General features: G+C 43.0%; 1 protein-coding gene across 3 annotated transcripts in view; it reads left to right on the forward strand.

The window, feature by feature from the left end:
- Positions 1 to 25,796, forward strand: part of TARS2 (threonyl-tRNA synthetase 2, mitochondrial) — a 1,102,517-nt gene that overhangs the window by 344,194 nt on the left and 732,527 nt on the right. The gene's annotated exons all lie outside the window — the stretch shown is intronic.

The raw sequence follows: 25,796 nt of genomic DNA on the forward strand, positions 1-25,796 counted from the left end.
TGTAGAGGAGCAACTACATGCCTCTGCAGGAAATCCCACCCCTCCTACCTCCTATATGTTGGAGAGCAGAGATCGTGCCATGCTTGACACCAGCAGTTGCGCCAATATTGCCACGTATATTTGAAAGAAGATACCCATTGAGACAGCCCTACCGATTGTATCCCCGAAGAGATGACAATATGAGGGAGGAACTCCCTGAAGGAATATGAAAAAGAGTAAATAGAGGAGCTAGTGACGTCACGAGAGACATGTGCGATATCCCGAGATGTTATCTAAACAGAATGCATGAATCCTATAGCAATTTATGACGGAGTTACGAATCGAGTAAACTTACATATACGAAAAGAAGATTGCATGCGCTCGAAGTGTTACAGAGAATCAGCTGTTCAATAATTGTACAGATGCTGGAATGTAAGGTAGGTTAAGTTTTCATAGAAGCTGGCTACGTAGTGAATAGAATGCAGGCGAAACCGCCATTGCACAGGAGCTGGACATCGGTGTCATGAATTTTAGTAGGCCAGGAACCATGAAGAGAAAAGGCGAGAATTTTGTTGCAGCAAGAATAAGCTGAAATCGTGAAGCTGCGTGGCGAGGCTGTCTGGCCTGGTATCAAAACCGAAGCCAGTAAACGTACAAAGGATGAATAATCGCTTGTTAAGGTGCGAAAAAAAAACACCAAGAGTGCCAAGTTTTATTCATTGAAAACATTTAAAAACCTGCAAAATGGACCAAATCGTGGACTCGTGTCACGTGAGCCAAGGATGAAAATAGAGTTGAACTTGGAGTCCTAGAATAACGATAGTGAGTGCCTGCACTTCCATATATTCCCAGAGAAAAGGATACTTTGTCAGGCCAAGTTCAAAGATAATCTTCATGGCAAAAGGCTTGGGTGATAAGAGATGATGGGCTAATTGGGAGGGGAGGTAGAGTCAAGTCCACCTACTTGCACCTGGGTCTGGGCTTGGATGCTGCTAAGTGAACTGAATGTCCCAGACATGGCACAAGCATGCCAACCAATTGTATAGGGCCGTTTAACGAAGGTCCTTATAGTTTGAAGACCAATTGAAAACTGTACTTAATGATTTTTATGACGACATGTTTTAGAGGTAGACATATATTGTCCACCTGACACTGAGCAACCGATTACAATCCTAGCACCTATAGAAAGTCTACATAAATGTTCCCCTTGAACCAATTACAATCCCTCATAGGTTTTTTCATTATGTGCCACGTAGTATGACGCTGACATATTTTTAGTATAAAGTCTGTTTTGTGAAGAAATCCTTAAGAGCCTCAGCGAATGTCTGTTGATGATCGTTGTAACCTACCTGATTTAGATAATTGTTAATAAAACAGTACCTTTGTCCTCTTCCTGAGTTGGTTCGGTTATTTGGACTCAGAATTACTCTGCGATCCCATCCGTTGCATGCACGTTACTTAAGGGCCATACGCTCATAACAGCTCACACTCTTTTGGGGCAGATTAAGACGTGGTTTTCCTGAGATAAACACTGTATTGGGTGGGGACCCCCAAATCCTTGTGGAGTTCCTTAAATGATGCTTTAAATCAACTGTTAGTCTCTCCATGGCCATCACCATGCACACTTTATTCAGCTATCGGTTTTCGGAAAAAGGCTCTCTTATGTCAAGCACCTTCTCACTTGGCCGTCAGCAGAATGACCTTTACTAATCTTCCCATTGGTGCTACTAGAGGGTATATCTCCTTAACCAGCAACTCTAGTAAGATCACCCCAGAATCACAGAGGAAATCATTGCCCATCCCCCCTTCATGCCACCTGGAAAACATGCTGACATATAGCCCTGATCTTAAGTTGGCGTTTCCTGTACACGGGAGAAGGGAGGGTTGCTGTCATGTCCAATCACTCCTCTACTACTGTTCCTTGTTCTCCCAGACATTCACCTGCTACTGTTCCCCGTTCCCACATGCACTCCCAACGGCAATCGTTCCGTGATCGAGGTAGTACGAGAATAACAAGAGTAACCAAAACGCCAAGCAGTTCTCCGTGAAGAAGCTGTGAAGCAATGTTTCTGCATTTGCTCGCCCTTTTTCAAATACAAGCGTGGTCATGTGACGCGGTCACGTGACCGCAGCTGCGTGTCACGTGGAACGCAACGCAGACAGGGATTGGTGTTGCAGGCGTCTTCCGGGCATGTGACACGTGGGTTTCCATACGCCCTTGTTTTGCCGTGGAGCGTGAAGGAGTCACCATGGCAACCGCCACTGCGGAAAGGGGCGCAAAGACACTGGTCCACCAGCCGGAAAACCCCTCCGACTGCGCTGCTGCCGCTGCCGTTGGGAGTGCATGTGGGAACGGGGAACAGTAGCAGGTGAATGTGTGGGAGAACAAGTAACAGTAGTAGGTGAGTGATTGGGCATGACAGTTGCCAAATGTCTCTTTGAAACTTCTCTGGAACCCTACCTCCATAATCATGGCTGTGATTGGACCAATTATAGATTGACGGCGGCCAATGCTGTCTAGACAGCCACAACTTCCAGAGTTTCATGCCCGCCACTGCTCCATCCATCACCCCACCACTGCTTGGTCATGCTACTTTTCATCCATTCTTCCAATAACCTTAATTGTGCTGCCACAAAGTGTCTGCTTAAACTCTGCCACCGCAACCCCACCCTCTGGGCTTCTGGTAACCAGTGTCCTACTTAGTCAGGTTTCTTTCCCCTACCATATAAGTTGTATGGGCTCCTTTACAAATTACTAGATCCTTCATTACTACTTTAACTGGGATTACCTGGACGAGGTATTGAAGGCGAGGCAGGAAAGTCCTATTTAATACATTGGTTATAGCAACAAGATATGGAGGTTTGTTTCCATCTGTTAAGGTCTGTCCTAATTGTATTGACCACCTGAGTATAGTTTATCTTGTAGAGTTCTACACTGTTATTAGTGAGCTTAATCCCTAAATATTTGATTGGTTTCCCTCCATCTAAATGTAACTCTCTCTGATATTTAATTCTTCATCTCTCTAAAGACAATCAACCCTGTAAACTCGGATTTGAGAGCATTTATTTTAAACACAGACACTTTAGAAAATGCATCAATTTCCTCTTGGATCATTGGTAATGTGTCTAGCGCAGCGTTGTCCAACTCCAGGCCTCGGGGGCTAGAATCCTGATGGGTTTTCAGGATATCTCTCATTAATATTCATGAGATAAAGGTGCATACAATGATTCTAAATATATGCAAACTTGTTCTCATGGATATTAATGAGGGCTATACTGAAATCCTGCCAGGATTCGGTCCCTCGAGGTCTGGAGTTGGACAACCATGGTCTAGCAGACCGTAGATTGAAATCCCCAAATAAGGGCAACTTGTATTCTCGTCCTCCAGACCTGATTCCTTTGTTGTTGGTTGTCTCTTATCAGTCATGCAAATAGTTCAATGGTCATGATGCACAGTAGTTCGGATAACAGGCATCCCTGCCTTACTCCGCTGCCTATTTGGACGGGTCTGATATCCTTCCATTTACCCTAGTCCTTGTTATGGGCCTTTTATAACAAGCCTATGTCCACATTTGCACCCACTCAAGAAACCTGAATTCCTGAAAAGCTTCCTGCAGAAGGCCCAATCCACCCTGTCAAACATTTTCTCATCATCCAAGACCAACGGGGTGGATGATACCCCCTGGTAATCTGGTGACTTTATCAACCAAGTGTACTACCTTACAAATATCATCTGATTACTTGATTGGTCTTAATTTATATCAGGTAGGATACCCTCTATTCTTGTGACCTGAACCATGGTGAATATCTCACTATTTATATTCAGCAAGGCAGTGGCTTTGTAGGATCCACACCTTTCCATGTCTTTACCCGGCTTTGGGAGGACACTTATGATTGATTCCTTCATAGACTCTGTAACCTCTTTAGATTCAAGGAAGGACTCTAAGGGGGTTCACAAGCTCCTCCTTGAAGGTTTCATAGACATCCCCGTCAGACCATCAGGTCTAGGGGCCTCATTTATCGCCTTTCAAACTTCTTTCATTATAGGTGTGTACACCAGAGTTATTTCTGGTAATTCTGCCTCTGGATGTATTCCATTCTCTCCTTCCTAGCCCATTCCTTTATTATATCTGTGATGAACCTACTTTGCTGATCCGATTTTAGTGAATGTTCTAATATCAGGTTATTTGCCCCTTTCATGGCATGTTTGTTTAAGGCTACATAAGCTATTTTCAGCCCTGTTGACCTGGAGCATTGAGAGCCTTCTACTTGTGTTTTTTTAGTTTTATGAAGATTTTCCTTGCTCCAGTTGTCCTGTAAGATTCATGTAGCTCTTCCATCTCTGTTTCGCTAAAATAAAGGAAAGACAACTGAAGTGCTTCAATCTAAAGTCTCTTGCAGCCGGTCAACTACTCAATGATGACTTAAAGGTATCCCACATGTTGTACGATGTGTCAACAGGAATGTTCATGTGGAAGAATTCCCTGTGTTTCTATTTCCCCTACGCTTGTTTTGATACTGAGGTAACCCCCACGGTTTCTTGATTGCTTCCCTTGGACCAATCTCCAGTATTAGGTTGAGCGAACTGTGGTCAGATATTGATCTGAAAGTTATGTATCTCTCACATATCTGAGATACTAATGTGGCACTTGTAAATGAATAATCTACTATTGTAAAGGTATGGTGAACGTTCAAGAAGAATGTGAACTGCTTCTTGAGATGATTCATTACTCTTCAGGTATCCTGTCGGCCTGTATCATTGAGCATGCTGATCAGGTTTGCTGCTGCTAAGCTTTCCCTACTTGCTCTGCCTGTCGAGGGGTCCACTTCAGCATCCATCTACCGTTCCCCTAGTCTTCTCTCAGCTTGACACTCCAACATTGCTTGCATGTTACTCTTTACCTCATCCCAGAACGTTTGTAATTTGGGGAACGACCACCAGACATGCAACCAGTCCTCTTTCCCACCACAGTCCCTCCAACATAAATCCGGAATGCTTGGCATTATCTTGTGTAAGCGTTCAGGGGTGTAGTGCCATTGAAACATCACGTTAAGCCAGTATTCCCTGATCTGGAGGGATCTAGTCAGTCGGGGGATATTCAAACATGAGTTTACCCATGTTTTGTCTGAGGGAGTAGTCCCAAATATTTTTTCCCTATCAAAATTACCGTACCATTTTAATCTGCGCGGGTTCACCTTTTAAGAATTTGTATAACTTTGAAATCAAATGTTTGTGCCCTGGGTTAGTAGTGGTCAGGAATTTCTCAAATGGTGCAAGGGTTCTCTGTGCTGCTGATATATTTGGCAGAGCCATCAGCCAGTGGCGAACCTGAAAGTATTGGAATCTCTGGTTCTCCTGTAGCCCGAATTCCTCCTTGCAAATGTTAAATGTCTTCATGTATTTTCCCAGAAACATGTAGTCTAATTTCGTACTCACCACCGTTTCCCAGTGTGAGAATGACTGGTTATCTAAGCGTAGGGTGAATTGTGAGTTAGCGAAGAGTGGGGTAAAGGTGGAGGGAATCTGATGCTTTTGTGTCGCTTCATCCCATGCGTCCTCAACGACCTTACTGAGATATATATTCTGCGGTCGATCTGTTCATGGTAACAATAGTTTTTCTACCATTCTACGGCCTACTATTGCTTTTTTAATCTTCCCCCATCCCTTCCTTGAATCCTCTCTGAACAATTCCTTTATTACTCGCAATTGTGCTGCCCAGTAGTATTCTCGTAAGTTTGGGAGTCTGCCCAAGGAAGGAAGCATTAAGGTTTTCAGCGCTATGCCGGGGGGTTTATTTTTCCATATAAACTGGGATATCATATTAAGTAGGGTGCAGAAGAATGTGGTTGGGATCGGGACCAGGAGGGCCTGAAACAGATAGAGAACCCAGGGCACGATGACCATTTTGATAGTATTGATCCTCCCCAACCATGAGACTGTGAGTGGACTCCATGTCTGAAATTGCTTCTGTATATCCGCCAAGAGTGACTGACAATTTGCCGAGCATAGTTCCCCCAAGTGCGGGCATGATGGTCACCACCAAAATCCAGATACCCTTGGAGACCCAATAGAACTGTGTTGCTTCTTTGGCTTTTGTCAGTTCATCTTGTTTGAGCGACGGGTTTAAAATTTCATATTTCGTGATGTTAATTTTTAAGCCGGCAATTGAACCAAACCTTTCGAGTTCGTGTAGTGCCGCAGGGAGCGAAACTACCGGTTTGGGGATGGTGAGAAGCATGTTGTCTGCATATGCCATTAATTTGTGAGTGTCTCCTCCAAATGATATTCCTTTGATTGCTTCGGAGTGACGTAATTGTGAAAGTAGTGGTTCCAAGTGTAGCGCATAAAAGAGAGGGGACATCCCTGTTTCGTGCCCCTTTGAAGGGGGGACGGGGCGGGACAGTTGTCTATCAGTAGTCTGGCTGTGGGGTTAATATAGTTTGCTTGTATCATGGCGATTGAATTTGGGCTCAAAGCCCATCGCTCGCAGAATATTTAAGAGAAAGGACCATTCAACCCTGTCAAATGCCTTATCTGCGTCGAGCCACACAAATACCAAAGCATCCACCTTTTTGGCCACTTTTTCCAGTAGTTGGCACGCTCTCCTAATTTTATCATGTGTTTGGTGTTTTTTTCTGAACCCCGTTTGGTCTGGGTGGATTAGTGTGTGCATTAGGTTCTCAAGCCGGTTTGTGAGAATTTTGGTGTAAATCATAGCATCTATATTTATAAGCACTATTGGGCGGTATGATCCAGATTTCATTGGATCGTTCCATGGTGGCGGTTATCTTGCCAGAAATGGTGAAAGAATTTAAAAGGTTGGTTAATTTGGGGGCTAGGGTTGTCCGGAATTGTTTATAAAAAGAGGCTGGGTAGCCGTCCAGCCCAGTGATATATTTACCGGAGGTTTGCTGTCACATGCAAAACTTCTTCCAGGGTGATTTCTCTCTCGAGTCGATCCCTGTCTGGAATGGGGATCTTGTTCAGAGGGATTGCCTGTATATATTTGTGTTGGGATATTTGGTCAGGGTCAGGGTGGTCTGATTTAAATAGGTTGAGTAGAAGGCCTGAAATTGGAAGGCAACGCTTTCTGTCATCGTCACCCTTTTCCCAGTCTGATCCTCTACCCCCAGAATTGTTTGGGGCACCTTTTTCTGTTGTAGCTGCCTTGCTAGGAGTCAGTCTGCTTTATTTGCTTTAATATAGTATTTCTGCTTCAGGTAAATTAGTCTCTTTTCTGCTTGTTTAGTATGCATGAGATCTAATTTGCCCTTTGCATTCCTGTAATCTCTGTGGAGGCATGGGCTAGTATCTGACTCCATCCATTTCACTGTATCTTGTACTTCAGCTTCTAGATCCAATTCTATTTTTCTCTTAAGCTTCTCCCTGTGCGCTTCTGCCGTTATGAGCTCCCCCCGGACTGTCGCTTTGAAAGCGTTCCAGATCACATTGTTTCCTATTTCCCCATTCTAGTTGGTGTCCTTAATTTTGTGTTCTACATCATCACAGGTGATCAGGTCTGTTAATAGCGCATTAGGGAATCTCCAGCTCCATGGTTTAGGATGTAGTCTGATGAGTTTTAGGTCAATAGTTATCGGGGCATGGGCAGAGATCGTTATGGTGTGGGTGTCTATATGCGTCATTCATCCTAATAGTGTGGTTGAGGACCATATGTAGTAAATTCTGGAGAAGAATTTGTGGACATAGGAGTAGTACATGTATGCTGTTTCTTTGCCTTTCAGGGTTTTCCAGACATCTCAGTGTGAGCTGTTCAAATTTAGTTTTGCGGGCGTGTGTTGGGAGTGGAGAGGAATAAAAGCGTCTATCCCGGCTGGATCCCACACAATGTTGAAATCTCCCATCAATATCGTCTCCCCTTTGCTAAATTGTTCTAGGTTCGGGAGGACTGTGTTCAGGAACACCTCTTGGCCTGAGTTTGGGGCGTATATTTCTATAGCGGCCAATGTTAGGGGCATCGATCCCAGTTGTATGTTTAGAAAGAGATACCGGCCCTCTTTATCTGCTTTTGTGTTCAAGATTGTAACCTGGGTGCCTGATTTGAAAGTGAGGAGTACTCCTGCTGTTTTTCCCTTGGCATTAGCTGTTATGATTTTTGGGTACTGTCTGATTTTTAACCTGTGTCGATCTTGTAATTTAATGTGTGTGTTTTGGAGAGCAATTAGATCGGGCACCGGAAAGTAAATCCATTGCATGGGGTTCAAGCTTAAGGGATATCCTGGTTGTCGAAGCCACTTTTTGAACTCTTTGGCAGAACTCCCGAATACTACACTGTTCCCTGCAACATAATCCCCATAACATCCTATAAAACCCCTGCCCCCAATTTCCCCCCTTGTGTAACATAACACCTCCTACCCCCCTTTTGCCCCTGGTGTAGACCACTCCTGCTATTCCCTCTGGGGACTCCGTCCTCAGAGGTGGACTACAGAGATTACCAGGAGCACGTGTGGGGTATCCTAAATTCCCAACCATATGTCTTTTGTGGATTCCAAGGCGAGCTTCCACCGTGCCCCAGCTTAACTTGAATATAATTACCAGCTCGACCATAGGTTGCCTACTTCAGCCACCTTGTCCTTTTTCGCATGAGTTCTTGGCCTTCACAGTGCTCTGGGATGCTCGACCCAGGGAACATTTCTGAATGTTCCTGGGGCCTTGTTCCATTAGGGCCCATTCCCAAGGCCGAAGCCCCTGTGGGGTATATGACTGGGCTGTGCTTGGACCTGCATGGTGGTCCAGGTCAATCTGCAGTATCCGGGCCCTTTCCTCCTTTGACGTCATTGTGTGTTGTTTGCCCTCCCAGTTTAATAGAAGGCCAAACGGGAAGATCCACCTATATGTTATCATCTTAGATTATGGTGTTCCAGCAGCCCGTCCATCTCCCTCTACTTTTGTAGCGTTATTTGGGAGAGGTCCTGGAAAAGTTGGATTTCTTTATCATTAAACGTGATCAGCACTGCCCTTAGGATCTGCTCCTTTTGTGGGTAGCATGCCAGTGCGGCCAGAATATCTCTGGGGCGTGCGCACGTGTACTGGTGTTTTGGACCCGCTCTGTGGATCCTGTCGATTGGAATGTCGACCTCTCCTTCCGCATTTAACAAGTCCTTGAAGATACCTGTCACTGCTTCTTTCTGGTCAGTTTCTTGTACTGTTTCTGGAAGGTTCCTTATACAGATATTGGATCTCCGCAATCTATTTTCAAGGTCCTTGCATTGCAGTTCAATGTTGTGTGCTGTCTTGGCCAGGTGTTGTAACAGCTCATCCAACTACATTCTGTCAAGGGCCAGGTCTTGGAGTGTTTTTTCGTTCATGTCTGTTCTTTCCTCGAGAGACGAAACGTCCTTTCCCATTTCAGATAGTGCTGACCTGAATTCACTAGTGAAAGTGTTGAATTGTGCCTGGAGAGAGGAGGAGAATCTATCCTGGAACTCCAGGTAGCAGTGTTCTATATCTTCTTTGGAAGCAGCCATATGGGTGTCTGTTGTGTTTGTTGGGTTTCCTGATGGATGCTGTGTGCGCTCTGAATTTACTTGAGCCCCCTCAGACCTTAATCAGCAGTTTCAAATTGGGTTTTCTTTGGGAGTGTAATGTTGTGTGGGATTCCGCGACATCCTTCTCCCTTTCTCCCACTGCCCCTTAAGAGTCTGTATACCAGTTTGCCGTTTTCGAGGGTTGTGGTTCTGGGGTGAGATGTTGCTTGTGCTGTCTGAGTGCTTCGCTGCTCAGTGTTACATGTGGGTGAGAGCTCCTTCTTGACTTGGTTTCTCCAGGTGTGCTTACCAGCCGGGTTGCGCTCTCGGCCCCTTCCCCCTTCAAGGTCCAGGGGCCGCTTACCCCCCACCACACTCAGGCCATGGTGGATCTGGACCCTCACAGGCAGGACGGACGGCCGCTTTGGCATGTATGGAGGGAAGAACAGCTGCAGGATTTTTCACCGGCACGCCCCAGCCGGCCAAGCTGCTCTCCTACCGGTTATGGGGGCCAGCGTCCTCACCAGCTACTCCCGCTGTTCTCCTGGATCTGGTTGCTGGGTCCCGTCCAGAGCTGTTTCTGGCAGTGTCTCCCACGGCGGGCACCCGGCCTGCGTGTACTGTGCCCAGCGGGGGATGGGGCACCCCCGAGCTCCAGAGCGAGCATGCAAGCGTTGCACTTGCCTATTGGCTCGGTCTCACTTTGGGGGCCCTTGGGTGCCCAGCGGAAGTGGCTGTCTCCTCTTTCCTCTAGTCCAGCCCCCCCCGCCCGGGAGGGGCAGGAGGCCACTTTGCCTGCTGCTCGTGGGTTGCATGTGGTCCGCTGTCCGATGGTTCTACCAGTAACAATAAGGTCCAAACTGCTGGTTAAATAATTCAACAGAATGTTTTTGGAAATAATGATTTAGATATGCAGTGTATCAAACAAATTGGTGGCTGTGTCAAAAAAGCAATCAAGACAATATTGAAAAGGGAAAAAGAAGACAAGAAACATTTATTTTGATTTGATTTTATATTAATTGTGTTACAAAAATCCAAATTGGACCAAAGAATCAATTAAAAAATACATAAAAAACAGTGAAAACATTATGACACTTAGTCTAGGATTAAACAATAATACGACAAAGTATTTGAACAGAAAAGCATTGAACATTACCAAGAAGAGCAAAATAGATCGAGTTTGATTTTGTCTGATTTGAAAAACAAGAAAACAAAAAGTCATATATATCTCCACACTGATTGTGGTAGAATGTCTTTTCGAATTGTTAACTTAAAACAGGTCTGCCAGCCCTGTGTTGAAATAACTTCAGTGCTAGGTCAGGAGTGGCACCCCCCTGTCTCTGGGATGGCCGGGTCTAACCCCTCTGCTCTTCTGGCCGTCGTCCCATGGCAAGCTGGGGTCCCAGGCCTTCGTTGCGTGCCTCGCCGGTGATTGTTTCCTCGGCCACGGGACCCTCTGGGCAGGTATGCTGTTTAATTATAGCTCATGACTCCTCTGCGCCAAGCTTCTGTGGGGTACGGAGCACGACTTGCTGTGTCCTCACTAGTTGGGGGCCACCTTGGAATCCACATGTTGCTTATTTTCTAGGCTCTGATTCATGCACATTGGTTAAAGAGGTTTTCATTATTTGCTACCAACAATACTAGTGATAAACGTGTAATGTAAGCAGTGCTATTTGCCTATGCAAGCATTATTGAACAGTAACTGCCTGAGTCCATGTTAATAGCCTGAGCCAGGCATTACAGACACTTACCCTCTTCATCTTTCCTGGCCTAATGTGCAAGTGGGGCACTGGACACAGGCGGGGGTGTCAGCCCTCCTAGGATTCTATGAAAAGAAGCACAGGATCTCATTCAGCAGAGCCCATAAAACAGTGGGTGTACACTCAAACCTCTGTACTGTGAATGACAGAGAATGTATGTTAAATCCATGGATTGAGGATAACAAAACCCAGAAACAACGTTTCGGGAAGTTTAAGGAGATGCTCTCCTGTTATTGTATTTTCCTAAACACGCCTGTAGATATTTTATTTCTTGAGGTCACAATTAAGCTAGAAATTCATCTTGGCAGTTCTGATTCGCTAACATTTGGAGTCCTGTAAACGTTGTGCTTGCTTCCATGACTTATTTACTTTTCTTTTGTGGCTAGAGAAACATCTACTGAAATCCACTTGCCATGGCAACACTTTTCTGGTGTGCTGCTCTTAGTAGCCCATCTGGCTATGAGGACACAAGTGCTTTTTAAGCGCTCAATTCTTTACCCAAGGTAAATCTACATTCAGAAAGTGTGTTGGGGAGCAGGCTCATTGCAGCTGTGGTTAGGTTTTGGCTACACCAGGGTTGTTGCCACTTTTACCAGATTATTAGCACAGTGCACTTATAATGTATGCATTAGGATGCTTTGTCATTCTTCTGTTATGTTATGTTGATTTATACCAGGCACCACTACCACCCAGGGGCAGTCTCCAGGTGCTCGCATTTCTCTGTAAGGGAGGGGTGTGAGGAGGTTAGTGAGGATAGGGTGAGCGGGTAGGTTCAGAACCAGGAGGAACTGGCGTCCATGAGTGTTGATTTGCATGTGTGAGTTTGTGCAGGAGGCTATGTGTGATGTAACCGTATGTGTAAGATACCGTTGCTTGGTTATGTGGTAATGTTTTGTGTTGGATTTAGTGTGTTGAGTGGGGTTGTGGTGGGATTGATTGTGTCAACTGGTTGCATAGTGTCCATAAGCGTTCCAGAGTCACAGGTGGCTGGAAGATTATCCGGTGTCATGGTGTGTAAATTGCGTTGTTGAATGGTTTGTGGACTATATGGGTGGTTCACTCTAGCACTGCTTTTTTTTTTGGGCAGATCCTCTGTCTGTGTGGACAATGACGCATGGCCAAAATGGCCGTTTTGCGGACTTAGCTCATCTTGAGCCTGCAAAGGCACCCTTGGTTGTGGTTTACATTTCTCTAGACTTTTGAGTCTACATCCATTGTCGGTGTGACTGTGTTTGGCCGGTCTGGCTGCCAAAACATTTGCATGCTTGCCTTGAGTGTGATTGTTAGGCTAGGCCGTGAGTGAATGTATTATCAGTGGGGGAGACCCTGTGCAAAAATTGATTAGCAGCGTTTGCTAATTAAAATGTTCTTAGTTACCAAAGAAGCTCATCTGATTAGTAATGTTGTACTAATATTTGTAATGTCACAAGAAGTTTTTAGTACCCAAGGCATAAAATGGAAACAGTACAACTGAAGTTTGAAATTGGTGAGACGAATGTCTTTAGAATGTAAAGGTTAGCTGTCTGAAATAACACCCATTAATGATAAAAAGCCTCTGAAAACAGTTTTTAGTGCAAGGCTGGCTGCAGTCAGTGTTGCTCATGGCTGTGCATGAAGCAGGGTTCGAAATTGTCAGGAGCTAAGACCTATCTAGCTCCTGGTTATAGCCAATGGGAGCCTGGTTAGTTTGAAACGAACGGCTATCAGGAGCTACTTTTGCCTCCTGGGGTTAGTGGTGCCATACAAACCTAGCACCGTGATATTAACTGTGTATGTTTGGGGATGCATATATATGACAATAAAGAACACTTGAAAGGCCATTTAGTGCATATTGGATAATATGACATGGACAAGAAGTTAGTTTGCATTGTGCGCAATGTTCGATTTGCTGTGCCTTCTGTACTAGCTTCCGGTTCCCCAGAGGTAGCTCCTGCCTAAATGGTTATGCCCGATACCCAGGAGTGACTTTTTGCCCTGGTCAACAAATTTCAAATTCCATCCCTGCAGAAGAATCACGTAAATCTTTTTTTAGGGGAGGAGAGATGCGGGTAGGGCTCAAGATGATTACTGAGTTTGTTACTACTATATTTTAATGGAACCACTTGTGTTAATTAACCGTTTTACCTTTTTTTCGTTTGTGTTTTTATCCCCTTTTTCTTCTTTCTCCTATTCCTTCGTTTTGAAATATCATTTGATTTTGCATGATCATTGCATTTAATATATATGATAGTATTATGCATGATGTTGTACCATGGATTAAACATGACATTTATGACGCATTGTATTTTTGCTACACACTTAAAATGTTGTGCCATTCCCAAACACTTCCTTCTGTTTAATTAATCACACATTTGCAACACGATCAGTTTTGAGGAACACTCTAGGGGCCAAAACACATGTTGGCTGTAACAATGTTATTCCAATGCTTAGCTAATGAACATTAACATTGATGATGACATTTCTGAGTATTAGAACTCAATTTGTATATGCAATGCCAATTAATGTTTTCCTATACTGATGTCAAGATCAATTGACCGACTGACACAGCACGATTGTGCTTTGGTACCTATTGAGTGCAGTTCTTAATCCCTAGTAGCACTGTTGGTCGCTAAATGGGGTGCTGGCACATTTTGTTTTTAAAGAAACTTGGCTTTACACAATTCTTGTTTCCCTTCAAAGAAATTGAACATATGTCAGAGATTGGAAATCTGCAGGACCAGGAGGTGGGCCAGGAGGTGTGGGAAGAGGGCTCCTGTATAGGGGGTCAAGTTGAGGCACTCCAGTGGAGACCTGGCCTCAGGCACCGCCTCCAAGGATAAGGTGGAGGCTGGGCAGATGCCCAGCTGGCCTATGTTTATGCAGGCAGCTACTTGCAGATTGCATTTGAGTTTCTAACCTATTGACTGGCCAGCTCTCTCCTCCAAGTACTAATAAATAATGCAATCATAATCATAGGGCAATGCAAGCTATGGAGACTAACTAGAGTGCTATGGTACTGCAGTAGGTCTGTAGATGTACAGATAGGATGGTTCTATTGCTCGCTACTTTGCGTAAACATCTAGTTACCTTTGTGTATTTATTATGTAAGAGGAAAGAAAGTGAGAGACTAAGCAGAGAGGATGGCATATGAGGCAGAGAGCTGGACAACTGGGTGGGATGTTGTAGTTTGGGGGCGTCTAACTTTCAGGGTAGCTAATATAAAGCAACAGAGTGATGAGATAGAATGTCTAGGAGTTTGGGATCAGCTAGGAGTTTGGGATCAGCTCGTGGATCTGCACAGATAAATGCAACCAGCAGGTCACAGACTAGGTTTGCCATCAAAAGCATTTGGCTATGTGATGATGTAATTTCCAAAAGTGTTCAATATATTGCACTTTCCTCACAAAATGAAATATACTATGAGATTTAGAGACTCTAACCTAAACTTAACTTAAATACATCGAGCCAATTCAGCGTTTTACTGTAGAAATACTGGAGTAATGCATTATGCAGCAACCTTATTATTTTAGGAATTAAATTGCAAGGCTGCCTTTTAAAATAAAATTATCATTGTGATTACTTTTGGTGTGTAATTATTTAAAAAGGATATATCTTTGTTGGCTAGCAGTCCCACACATTGCATTGGCACTTTTAAGAGTAGAGGAGATGATTACTGCTGCACTCTGTCTCTATTAGCCCCTTTAAACGAGGTGAAAACAGGGTGGAAAGAATGCAGAGGGCAAGAGAGGAATGCATGATGAGCTGCATTTTCATTGAACAGGGTAATTTAAATGGCCAGCTGTGCTACACAAGTGTCAATTTAATTAGGAAACCTACACAATTGGATAGCAAATTGCTATGCAACACTGTTTATTTTATGCTTTGATAAACATCTGGAGGACAGCCACCGAAGATGTGGTGCTGCTGTGGAATCTGGTGTGGCCCTATTGGCAGGACCGTGCTTCCTTTGTCCTTGTGCACTCCTTCCCTGCTGACGTGATACCGTCCTGTGCTTTTCCTTTGTTTTCTGTTCTTGTCATAGAAGGCTGGACTAGTGGCTGGACTAGTTCCTTGGGGAAACTTCCTGACCTGCAAGTTGTCTTTGTGCTGCTTCGCCTCAGCTCTGTTTTTGGCTCATCCTGGGTCGCCTCCTGCCATTGCCTATGCCATTGGACCATTCCTTGGTGGCTGCCTGTCCCTTTCTCCTTTCCTGCGCTGACCTGCAACCCTAGTCATTTGTTTCCATGCTCTCGTTGCTGTCTTTGTGGCTGCTGAGTTTTCTTCCCTGTGGTTCCTTCAACCAGGTGTGCTGTGTGTTCCTTTCCTCTTCTGGGTGTTTGTAGGGTTGTGGGTTCGAGTCTTTTCTCGAATTCTCCAACTATGGCTAGCCAGACATAAATCCTGCACCAAATCTCACCTACACAACTGCGTTTTGGGCCCTGATTATTCACAACCATCACCCCAAGTACTTGTCCCCATTGCTTGGGGTCCTGTACCGGTAATTGGTTCGATCTGCAGGTGTGCCCTGGGTTCTGAAGAAAAGGGATTTTGAAGTCTATCACTTCCTCCTCTACTGTTAACTTCCATTGGCTGGAGTGGCATGTGTACCCCCTCTGCAAACAGCTCTTCCTGGGCTGCTGGTTCTTGGGCCATTTTTACTCTTCTTCGGGGTCCGGTCTGACTCTGTTCCCGTTCTGCTGCTCCAGTGGGAAGAAAAAAACACCTTTTTCAGGGAGCAAAAATTCAAGTTGCAAGCTACTAGCCAGTCATATTAAAGTCACTCCAAACCTCCATTGTATGCATACACAGGGCACACCATATCCTACTCGCCAAGAGTCAAATACCACTAGCCAATGGCGAGTGCAAATTTTGCACCCTGCGTACAACACATTTCCCTTCTGCGTACAACACATTTCCCTTTAACCATAGCAGATCTATGGTATTTGTTTCCTATGGAAGAACTTTTGAAAACTTCTCAAACTCCTGTAAAGTGACTTGATACAGTACTTCTCTGAAATTACATTTTTCCTGATCCCCCATAGGGGACCGGAGCGTTTAGAATGAAGATTGCCATTTTGAAATGTGGTTTATTATAGGTTTTATGATAATCAATCACTGCTGGTCAGTCGTTGCACAAAATAACAGTGTTTTTAAGGCTGAGCAATGACATGCGTGACAATAGTTTCAACAACTCTTTATTCTGATACTTTTCAGGACCGATCTCCGTTTTGAGCAACAAATTATAAGGGGTTGTTGAAGTAAAACAGTGTCGGAATGACACAACGTAATATAGCTTTATAGTTCGAGGGAGGGGTCATGATTGCAGGATTATGGCCCGCAACCGAGTTATGGTGGAGACGGACCAAGAGCCATACTTTAGGGAAGAGTAATTATTTCATGTCCTCTACCAAGTTCTGTAAGTCTATTATCACATAAGGATAGTAGCAATACATGTTTTGGAGTTTTTTGTGGTGAAGTAAACACTTTACTTTATTAGTGAGTAAAGTGAATAGACAAACTCGGTTACTAAACAAAATGTGGTTTTATTGTGTAGTGTTTGAATAACAAGGTTGTCTTCATAAGGTAAGCATTTTAATTGCAAACTCAGTCAAACTGGAGTGGGTTTAATATGAGCATGCATTAGGCGCCATGTAAAAGTAAACAGTTTATAAGAAAGTGAAAGCATATTCCCATGTTTTTGCTTTCTCTCTGGTGTGTTAAAGTGGACGTTGCAGTAATAAAAAGGTCCTTCCGGAAAGGAATTACCTTGTTGAAAGAAACCTTGCCTGGAAATTGCATTGTGGTTTCCCTGTCTCTCTGAAGTCATAATGCTCAGAATACAAACAATGCCAGTAGTTATTCACTACACTTTGATTGGTTGAGAGGAGTTCAATAACGATCTCCATATGGTAATAGTAGGTTTGATCAAAAAGGTAGTGTCCAAAAGGTAGTGGTAACAATGGTCCAAATTCAAAAGTTCTGAAACCTATTTGTAGAAGTCCTTGTCCCTCTGTGGGACCACCATACTGTGCATAGAATGTTCAAACTTTGTGGCCAACCGAAAACTTCAAAACCCAACCTTTGAGTCCTTAGACTCCAAGCTTTCCTAAGCTTCAACCCAAAATGTTCCATAGTTTGTTCAGCATAAAGTCTTCTCACCTTAATCGTAAATATTCAGCACCACCTCCGAAAAGAAACAAAATACCAATAATGTCCTCTGGGAAGGCACTTTTATCTATACTGTAAGAGATGCATGGTATCGAAAGTATGAAACTGACACAAAGGAGATAATTTCAAAACCGTTATTGAATTTTCAGGGTTTGGAAAAATTCCTACTTTGCCATATAGCTATGATGGGAGTAGTCTCTACCATCAAATAATAAAGAAAATACAGTCCTAGGGAGTTTTTGTCAAATAAAAATGGCCTATACTAACAAAACCTAATGCCTTCCCTATCTCTTATACAAACAGTGTGTAAAGGAATATGTAAGCAAAGGGAAATCAGTGTTCTAACAATAAGGATCAAAATGGGTGAGTTGGCTCTCCTCCCCACGTTGGACAGCACAGAATAAGGTGGCCCCTGTAGACAGGATGACACACTCTGGCTCAGGTTCTCAAAAACAAAGGCAGTTCAAAAGGTGGGTTGAGATCCATCTGGCCTTCCGCGTTAGTCACTTATTCCAGCGTTCCAAAAGTTATTTTACAGCTCAACAAAAAGTTCAGTTCAGCAAAAAGTTCATGTAGGTCTCCCTCAGCAGGGCTTGGACCTTTCAATCACAGCACTTTCAGGGGTTCCCTGCCTCAAGCTTAATTCCCATTTGTTAATGGTTCCCTTCCCCTAACTGATCACACTTCCGGTCTCCAACATTCAGGCTCGGACCTTCTTACTGATGTCAAAAACTTTCAAATGTGCGAGGCTTTTATTATAGGCCACCACAGCACCACTTCGACTTTCTCTTTAGCTCACACTCTTATTTTATTTGCCCCAGTTTCTCTTGGTCTTGGTAGTTCAGTATCATAAGCACAATAGTTGAAAGAAATTTTCTCCTCAAGCATTCACCTTTTTACTTCCCCTTTTGCTGAGTTTAATCTTGACCTTTACGCATTTCAGAGTTTGTGCACTTTGCCGCTTTATAACAAAACATTTCACATTTCGCAGAGACTTTTGAGTGGGATACTTCCTTTCGCCGGACCACTCTGCTACTCTCTATCACTGGCTTCACAGTTATCAGACCCTTAAAAGTTTGTAACTGGTTAGCGTTCTTTCGCTTTTCATCAGCATGCGCGCAGCCTTCAATTGTGAGATATACTGTTGCAACTTCAATCTTTCCTTAACACACAACGGCCTTTCGTGTAGTTCGCTAACTCACCGGCAGTGTGCATTCCTCTCTTGTCTTTTTTGGCTTTAATTCAAGGTTAATACCTCAGACTTGGGCTCGCCTCCCCAACTCTGTTGTTCACTTGGGAGGGTCGCTCGTGTCCTTGAAACACAATGCAGTCTACAGAATTAAATGCCAAAAATTTCATTAGCACAACACAACAATGGCAACTCAATTGTTCACATTTCCCATTGTGTGAACCAGCCCAACTTATATAAGTTTCAGTCCTCTGTGTTTCAAAGTAACCGGACATTCATCAGGGGCAGAAGTGATCCTGTGCTCCAGGTCGATTCTTCCTACATATACACTACATATACACCAGGTTGCTATCTCTAAGGATACAAAGACAAACACGTATCACTAACACGGGCATAATCAGTGTAATCAATCACCATAGCCAAACCCTAATCACCAATAGGGTATCTAGTACACACTACATCATGTACTGGATCTGCGGTCAAAAGAAATATATGTCTTTGACCGTATAAGCCAAGTCAGTACTGGCTCTTCACTATTACAGCAGTAAGTGAAATTCGTAAGTGAGTACCTAGAGGAATTCTACCAATGGCAGTATTTTTATTTTTATTCACCTCCTAATCCCGAACACAAGGAATTTAGGGAATATCCAACCACATTAGAGCCTGGCACAACAACAGAAACCGGCTCACCCTCGGGTGTTAAAAACTGTTCTTTATTTGGATACAGTCACAACTCAGTGGCATAGTCACCCATCATCTTTCTTTCCAATTTTCTAAAACGAACTATCAGTGCCTAAAATACAAAAAATTGAGGGTAAGATGCCCAGCCCCAGATGTCAAGTAAGCATCCGCTACTCTAATAAAGACCAAAAAACGGGTTTTACCTATTCCAGCGATTTTCAATTTTCCGAAAAACACTACAGTACAAGTCTGTATAGATAGGGCCTCTTCCTTCTACAATTCCTCTAGCTCTGAAAGAGTAAAAGTGCTAAGTAAATACATCGCAAAGGAAAGGAGCATCTTCTGCAGAGTGTTAGTGGGGATTTCAGTACGGTTTTTGGCCCGTAGTCTCAGGGTGTTGATCCACTGTTATCCCGGGCGTGAGATGTAGTACTCTGCCTGTTTTCAGGTCATCAGTTGGCATAGATAAGGTAAGAACGAGGGGATGCCTTTGGAAGTAACTTTAACCCTAACACTCTGCAGAAGATGCTCCTTTCCTTTGCGATGTATTTACTTAGCACTTTTACTCTTTCAGAGCAAGAGGAATTGTAGAAGGAAGAGGCCCTATCTATACAGACTTGTACTGTAGTGTTTTTCGGAGAATTGAAAATCGCTGGAATAGGTAAGACCCTTTTTTTGGCCTTTATTAGAGTAGCTGATGCTTACTTGACATCTGGGGCTGGGCATTTTACCCTCAATTTTTTGTATTTTAGGCACTGATAGTTCGTTTTAGAAAATTGGAAAGAAAGATGATGGGTGACTATGCCACTGAGTTGTGACTGTATCCAACTAAAGAACAGTTTTTAACACCTGAGTGTGAGCCGGTTTCTGTTGTTGTGCCAGGCTCTAATGTGGTTGGATATTCCCTAAATTCCTTGTGTTCGGGATTAGGAGGTGAATAAAAATAAAAATACTGCCATTGGTAGAATTCCTCTAGGTACTCACTTACGAATTTCACTTACTGCTGTAATAGTGAAGAGCCAGTACTGACTTGGCTTATACGGTCAAAGACATATATTTCTTTTGACCGCAGATCCAGTACATGATGTAGTGTGTACTAGATACCCTATTGGTGATTAGGGTTTGGCTATGGTGATTGATTACACTGATTATGCCCGTGTTAGTGATACGTGTTTGTCTTTGTATCCTTAGAGATAGCAACCTGGTGTATATGTAGGAAGAATCGACCTGGAGCACAGGATTACTTCTGCCCCTGATGAATGTCCAGTTACTTTGAAACACAGAGGACTGAAACTTCTATAAGTTGGACTGGTTCACACAATGGGAAATGTGAACAATTGAGTTGCCATTGTTGTGTTGTGCTGATGAAATTTTTGGCATTTAATTCTGTACACTGTGAGGTGGCATGATTTTAAGATGTATATGACTATGTTATGTGTATATGTTTTTTAAAACAAATGAGTGTATTTCTTGTGCTAAAGAGTGATTAATATATTAAAAATTATATTTTCTGTAATACTGCTTTTTGATGATTATTGAGAACACATAATGCAGCCTATATTTGTTTCATGGTTGCTACAAGAAATTGCTGTCTGAGGATATATACTGTGTTGATGCAGTCTGTTATATGTTCCTTCCTTTTGTTTAAATACACAGTCCTTATAACTCACCACATTACATTTCTATCTAGAACATTGTGTCAACTGGCATCTATTCAGGCTTTTGATGTAATTACTGTCTGTTGGCCCCTCTCTTCTGTTCTGTTTCCGATAATGCTTTAATCCCTTTTATCCCTCTTTTGTTGGTCATCCATTGACCTGACTATTATGTTGGGTATCCTGTATTGGATTGAAGTAAAATTAATATTTGATGTCTTTACTGTTTTATGCTATTAAGAAAACCGCAAAGAAAGTGTTAATTTATATTTGACATTGCTTTTAACCTTAATGTAAGACTATACAACCGTTATCAACAAAAATATACTCAAGAATAGATTAGGGTCGCACTCGGAGCGCAGCAAGACTGATTAATTCAATTAAACTATCTTTAATGTGGACACAATATCCAAAACCAGGGAGGAAAAGCAACGCTATTTATTATGATTTTTTTTTTTTGTGTGTGGTTTATTTAATTGTCTGTTTATATGACAAATTGTATTTGGATACCTGTACATCTCTCCTAAAATCTGAGGTCAAAATGTCATCTACTACAGAGCCCTAAAAGTCACTTACTGCATGGCATGAAGGCCAGTTCTCCACATGCACACTGCACAACATTTCTTACTGTTTTGCTTCTCTCATTAGTGCACAGATATAGTAATTATATTTTCTCCCAAATACGCTAAATAGAAAAGCATTGTACGCTTGAAAGGCAATAATTCACACATACACATTCAGCCAGATTATCAAATGGCTCTTTATGGCCGTTTATTACACAAATGAATACACTAAGAAAATGGTACATAAAACAAAAGGTTAGTAATACATCACTGTTAGAGCGCCTTGTCTGCAACTCTTCTTCTCTGCCGAAATCTGCACTGCGGAACAGAGAGATTTGTGCTTAACGGGCAATTGGGAAGCGATACGTCAATCCTACCCCGGAATCTCCATCTGATCTCCTGATCCGATGCTCCCCAAACTAAACCTCCCATAAGTAATTTTCCAGAAAGTCACCTGTTGAAAGCATCCACTTGGCATTCAGCCAAAATGTCACGTTGAAAACTCCAAGAGGCTTCTTTCTCATGTGCACGCGAAACAACATAGTTTGCTTTTGGCTCTTTCAACGCAGGCGCTTTACTCAAAGCAATCCCTGAAACACTGCAGACAGGAGCAATATATTTTCCTAGTGATTCAAAGAATGCAGATAGTATTTAGAGCTCACATTAACATGCAACCTTCACTGGGGCTTACGGAAAATGTCCACTGCTACACCCAGAGTGCATTTCGAGTAGACTCCATGTTTTAAGATATTAAAGTTTTTAAAAGCATTACTTTCCACCCTTGGACATTTGACTTTCATAAGTCACTGCCACTGAAGCCGGCTTCTGAAACTGACAAAGCATTAGAACTAAACTAAAAATGCATTGAAAACAACAAGAACAAATCTAAATCATAAAAATGCATCAAAAGTATAACACAACATTTCTCCCACATTTGGAACCCAGGAAAATAACCAGTCCCACCAATTCCCAGTATGGAAAGATGTTACTTGCTTTGTCAAATCCTTCAAATTTTGGATGTGGTTTTGAGTTGGTCAATCAAATTGAAATGGCACATTCCTTCAAATACGTTACACCCTAAATTATGTTTTAATAACAGATCGTCAATAGCAGCTCTATTCTGCAAAACTGCTTTTTTCAGAGTTTTGCTATCTAAAAGCAATTCTAAGGCTTGAGAGGTATGATTTAACCCCTTCACTACAAAATATGTCAACTTAATCAAAGATTTATAGCCCCAGCATCTAATCCCCAAACTCCCACCAATGAATATGCAAGAGCCAGGACTTCCGATTCAGACAGCAAATGCACATTTGAATCAGTCTGGGATTAGCCTTATAGAGTCAAAAACTGATATTTTGACTCTATATAGTGCTGGCTGTAACAGAAACAATGCAAGAGCTAGTCGTGATACTGCACATGGTCCTCCAGAGAGGGTAGCAGGAATGTAAGTGAAAGTGGTATTCCCGCATGAAAACCACCATCCCACTAGATACAACATATTGTTTTTGTTTGTGTGTCGTTTGACATCTTCCAAATGGAGTCCATTCACAATTGCACTTAGACCAGCCAGGCACAGAATCTGTAACGCAAACCCAGAAAAAAACATATCGGTGTTGATAATAATTCCCTTAAATAACATTTGTCTGCACGTACATAGTCTCATTTCTCCCTGCCAGGCTCCATTACTAACACAACTTGGTCTCTGCCTGAAGCTATGACATCTGCAGGTACAGGTGGTCCATTCAGGTTCTCTGCCCACACCTTTGCACCCGGTACCATGCGTCTGATGTGCCAAAAACGAGGGCACCACGAGTAGTTAACACCGTAGGGAGCTCTCCATTTCTGATCATAGTCCGTTTTATAGGTGTGAAAATCAATTGGGCTATCCTATCTCCTACTTGAATAGGCAAAATCTGATCTCCACTGTTCATTAAAATGACTTGGATTTTTCCTTGATAATCTGCATCTATCACTCCTCCAAGAACTTGGATTCCCTTCACTGCTAAACCAGATCTAGGGGCAATCAATCCCATGTGTTCTGAGGGAATCTGTACTCCAATTCCAGTCTCAATGACCATTATACCTCACCTCTGGGTTGTAATCTGATTCCTCTATGAGCCTGCAAGTCTACTCCTGCAGATTCTGGAGTTGCGCAGTATGGGGATAGGGCACCTGGTGTAATTTCCCAATACATTATGGTTTCTGTAGCTGAATTAGGTTGCATCTGCACAGTAGGTGTTAACAGGCACGTTAAAGGTGTTTTACAATTGACCAATGGCCAATTGTTCAACATGTTCACAGCATCAGACACACGATCACGCCAGCCTAGCAAACTGCCACCACCTGATTTATGCAATTGTTCGTTCAATAAACCATCCTCTCAATCAGAGCCACCCCTTGTGGAGGATACTGTACATGGTAGAGCCCCTCAACATTGTTCTCCTGACAGTATTCCTGAATTAAATCCTTTGAAATGTGGGTCATTGTCAGTCTGAATTTGCAAGAGCACTCCATAATGCAATATGATTTGATGTAATAGCTTAATGGTGCTCAATTGTGTGGCCCTCTTGCGTGGCAAAACCATTAAATATCGTGAAAAGGTATCCACAATGGTACATGCACATTGACAGCTTTTACTGATTGGCATAGGACCAATATCGATTTGCCAGATTTGACCCAGTAACTTGCCTCTTCGCTAAGTTCCCTGGACAATATGACGGATATGTCTATGCTGTTGATGTTGACAAACAGGACATTGGCAAATGATTTGTTCACTACCTCTAAAGGGATATTGATGCCACCTGCAAGTAGCTTTATCTCCCATGTACCCACACTTCTGGTGAGCCCACTTGGCTAGACACTTCAAATCAACCTCCTGAGCCTCTGCGTCCACAGATGAAATCTTGGTGTGTTCATCTGCACCAGAATTGAACCAACCTTCTAATGAGTCAGTAGTACAGTGTGCAGCCACATGATACACTGTTACTTCACTTTGTGATAGAATTTCCCAGATATCTTGCCACAGTTCTTTTCCTAACAATTCTTTTCCACCTATTATTTTGCCTCGTTGGCAGCCGCACAGCTAGCCCATTGTCCACTGACCATGATTCTGTGTACAAATGACATTGACCAGGTATTTCCTGTTTCAATGCTTGATAGACTGCATAGAGTTCTGCAAACTGACTGCTCTTCCCTTTTCCTGACGTTGTCAAGGTCGTTTTTGTCTTGGGATTATATGACACTGCATATCGAGCAGAGCCATTGGTAAAGCAGGCATGCTTTTGTCTGCTCCACTGTCAAATCTCCATAAGGTACTCCCGTTATACTGGAGACTCGTGTACTTCGGTCACTACCTGTGGTATGTTATCTATGGGTGGTATATTATCCACTTGTTCATGTAATTTCGCAACACCACCCTTTCCTGATTTTGCTCTGTCTTGAATGTACCATTTTCATTTCATCATACTAGCTTCTTGGGCGTGACCTATCCTGTGTGTTTTAGGAGAGCTCAACACCCACTGCGTAATTGGGATTTTGTGTCTAGTCAGTACATCTTGACCCACTGTCAATTGTTTTGTATCATTGAGAGGCAGATAACATGCAAGCAATTGCTTCTCAAATGGAGTGTACTTATCACCTGCCTCAGGTAATTTGTGACTTCAAAATCCCAAAGAACTTGCTTATTGTTTTGACTCCAATTAGCATAATATTCTTGTACAGATACATTTAGCTCCACTTCCGACTTCAAAGGCCACAAATCGGGCACACGCTGCACTGTGTCCTTTGCCAAGTCAAATGGTCTCTGCTGCTCCCCGCCCCATTCAAATTCATACTTCTTTCGTGCCACTTTGTAAAGTGGGGCCAAGATTTGCCCTATATTTGGTATATGCTGTCTCCAGAATCCAAACAGCCCTATAAACTGCTGAGCTTGTTTCTTGTTCACTGGGGTAGTAAATTCAAGTATCTTTTGTCTGGCTTTCGGCACTATCTCTCGGTGCCGATTGTGCCATTGAATTCCCAAAAATATCAGTCTCAGCTAGCCCTTGAATCTTGTTAGGGTTAATCTCCCAGCCTTCCTTCTTTAACCCATCAGTGATTGCTTCTAATTGATTTTGCACACTGCGCTCATCCTTGCCCTGAATCAAAATATCAATGTAATGTAAGATTTGTATGTCAGGCTTACATGGTATTTTGTCTAAGTGTTCTGCCACCAGCCAGTGACAGAGGGTTGGACTATGCAAGTACCCCATAGGCAATCTTGTGAAGGTGTACTGATAGATACCCGCCCCAAGAAAATGAGAACTGCTTCTGGCACTCTTCGTCAATTGGCAGA

The sequence above is a fragment of the Ambystoma mexicanum genome, chromosome 1p (genome assembly GCF_040938575.1).
Source record: "Ambystoma mexicanum isolate Mex_15411 chromosome 1p, UKY_AmexF1_1, whole genome shotgun sequence".
Lineage (NCBI taxonomy): Eukaryota > Metazoa > Chordata > Amphibia > Caudata > Ambystomatidae > Ambystoma > Ambystoma mexicanum.